The following is a 3,516-nucleotide window of genomic DNA, read 5'->3' as shown; positions in this document are numbered from 1 at the left end:
AGCCCGATGAAGTAGAGCTGAATGTGTGTGCTTAGCACACACATTCAGCTCTACTTCATCGGGCTAATAGAATGCATTGGCCAGCGCTGATTGGCCAGAGTACGGAATTCGGCCAATCAGCGCTGGCTCTGCTGGAGGAGGCGGAGTCTAAGATCGCTCCACACCAGTCTCCATTCAGGTCCGACCTTAAACTCCGCCTCCTCCAGCAGAGCCAGCGCTGATTGGCCGAATTCCGTACTCTGGCCAATCAGCACTGGCTAATGCATTGTATTGGCGTGATGAAGCAGTGCTGAATGTGTGTGCTTAGCACACACATTCAGCTCTACTTCATCGGGCTAATAGAATGCATTGGCCAATCAGCGCTGGTCAATGCATTCTATTAGCTTGATGAAGCAGAGTGTGCACAAGGGTTCAAGCGCACCCTCGGCTCTGATGTAGCAGACCCGAGGGTGCACTTGAACCCTTGTGCACCCTCGGCTCTGCTACATCAGAGCCGAGGGTTCGCTTGAACCCTTGTGCAGCCTCGGCTCTGCTACATCAGAGCCGAGGGTGCACTTGAACCCTTGTGCAGCCTCGGCTCTGCTACATCAGAGCCGAGGGTGCGCTTGAACCCTTGTGCACCCTCGGCTCTGCTACATCAGAGCCGAGGGTGCGCTTGAACCCTTGTGCACACTCTGCTTCATCAAGCTAATAGAATGCATTGGCCAGCGCTGATTGGCCAATGCATTCTATTAGCCCGATGAAGTAGAGCTGAATGTGTGTGCTAAGCACACACATTCAGCACTGCTTCATCACGCCAATACAATGCATTAGCCAGTGCTGATTGGCCAGAGTACGGAATTCGGCCAATCAGCGCTGGCTCTGCTGGAGGAGGCGGAGTCTAAGGTCAGACCTGAATGGAGACTGGTGTGGAGCGATCTTAGACTCTGCCTCCTCCAGCAGAGCCAGCGCTGATTGGCCGAATTCCGTACTCTGGCCAATGCATTCTATTAGCGTGAACTGAGTTTGCACAGGGGTTCTAGTGCACCCTCGGCTCTGCTACATCAGATTGCTACATCTGATGTAGCAGTGCCGAGTGTGCATCAGATGTGTAGTTGAGCAAAACTGACTCAGCACTGCTAAGTCTCTGCATTCGCATAGGAATGCATTGGCCAGCCTTTGGCCAATCAGCGCTGGCTCTGCCGAAGGAGGCGGAGTCTAAGGTCGGACCTGAATGGAGACTGGTGTGGAGCGATATTAGACTCCGCCTCCTCCAGCAGAGCCAGCGCTGATTGGTTGAGTTCCGTACTCTGGCCAATCAGCACTGGCCAATGCATTTCTATGGGGAAAAGTTAGCTTGCGAAAATCGCAAACTGACAGGGATTTCCATGAAATAAAGTGACTTTTATGCCCCCAGACATGCTTCCCCTGCTGTCCCAGTGTCATTCCAGGGTGTTGGTATCATTTCCTGTGGTGTCATAGTGGACTTGGTGACCCTCCAGACACGAATTTGGGTTTCCCCCTTAACGAGTTTATGTTCCCCATAGACTATAATGGGGTTCGAAACCCATTCGAACACTCGAACAGTGAGCGGCTGTTCGAATCGAATTTCGAACCTCGAACATTTTAGTGTTCGCTCATCTCTAGTTATTACCTTCAACCGCCCTGTCTTGGTATTGCTGGTTTGCAGGGATCCTGATGGTGGGCCCCTAGAAATAATTCCACTGGTGGGCCCTAGACACCCCAGTCCGACACTGGTAGAGATGGGTATGAGGAGCTCAGCGCTGCCTGCAGGGGTTGTGTTTACTTATGAGCAGGCCCTGTGGTAGGCTGCAGGCACTCAATGAAGCCAGCTGGCACTTGACAATGTCATAATTTTAGTACAACCACAGGCGCCTTGTTTTACGCAGTGAATACATTGTACGTAGCACCTTCAGGAGAGATACAATTGGTGACAAGGTCAGAAACTTTATAAGTTTAGCCCTTTTTAGTTACTTTATGTGAAATTTCATCACTTATCTTTCAGGTCTGCTAACTGGACATAAATTGTATGGAAGTCTAAGGTGAGCAATTACATTATCTGTAGTAGGGATTGGTAAGTTGCAGGTCACATTGACAACGACATGAGATTGTAAGTACAATAACTATAGTACAGCCTAGGTGCACCCCAAGCTAACCCAAGAGAGCTGGAAATGATGGGTGCCTGTAAAAATGATCCAATAGCTGACAATGAGCAGCAATGCCTGTATATCCCTTTATGCCAGCCGGGGTGATCATTTCTTCCAACCACTATTTTACAACAGGAAAATAGACTTTATTTCAGCTCATACTTTGTCCTAAATATGTCTCCTCAGACGACACTGATAGAAGCCACAGTCAGGTACGGTGTGCTGTGGATTATCACATCCAGTTTCTGACACAGTTGGGTGGGCAAATACTCCTTGTTTATAGAACAGAATGATGCTAGTAACTGCTTTGTGCTCGGAACGGCTCCTTTCGGTTCACATTTCAAAGTTGGCAACAGTGTTTTACAGTTCTGTAATTGTAGATAACTTCCCAATAGCAATCATATTCCAACCACCAAAAAGAGGAAGCATATAAATATACCAAATCATATATTTCTACAGAGCAATGAAGGGGGTTTGTTCTGTGTCAGAATAACACTGCTTTTGTTGTCCGGAGAAAAGCGTCTAAGTAACATGAGACATCTCAGGGAAATAAACAGGAGACATCTTACTGCTAGGGGAGAGAGAGTCATAGGCAGCTCATTCAGATTTCTAATACAGAAAGCACAGGTCTCTGGTGATATGTGATTATTCTTATGGCAGCTTATTCCTTAAAGGGGTGTATGCCTTGTGATCTGCAAGACAGAAAACTAGTTTAACTACATAAGGTCCTGCTAACACAGCAAAATCTGCTTCTGACTTGCAACAGATTTTGTCCCCATATCAGTGGCAGATTCTACCCCAATTCTATATCGGATTGTTTTCAATCATTGTCTAATCAATGGTAGAAAGCTGCAATGGAATGCCAATGCTCTACAGTCACGGCCAAAAGTTTTGAGAATGATACAAATATTAATTTTTACAAAGTCTACTGCTTCAGTTTTTCTAATGGCAATATGCATATACTCCAGAATGTTATAAAGAGTGATCAGCTTAACAGCAATTACTTGCAAAGTCAATATTTGCCTAGAAAATGAACTTTATCCCCCAAAACACATTTCAACATCATTGCAGCCCTGCCTTAAAATGCCCAGCTAACATAGTTTCAGTGATTGCTCCATTAACACAGGCGTGGGTGTTGATGAGGACAGGGCTGGAGATCAGTCTGTCATGATTAAGAATGACACCACTGGACACTTTAAAAGGAGGCTGGTGCTTGGCATCATTGTTTCTCTTCTGTTAACCATGGTTATCTCTAAAGAAACACGTGCAGTCATCATTGCACTGCATAAAAATGGCCTAACAGAGAAGAGTATCGCAGCTAGAAAGATTGCACGTCAGTCAACAATCTATCGCATCAAGAACTTCAAGG

Source organism: Leptodactylus fuscus, chromosome 7 (assembly GCF_031893055.1).
Source record: "Leptodactylus fuscus isolate aLepFus1 chromosome 7, aLepFus1.hap2, whole genome shotgun sequence".
Lineage (NCBI taxonomy): Eukaryota > Metazoa > Chordata > Amphibia > Anura > Leptodactylidae > Leptodactylus > Leptodactylus fuscus.
This window is presented reverse-complemented; position numbering follows the sequence as displayed.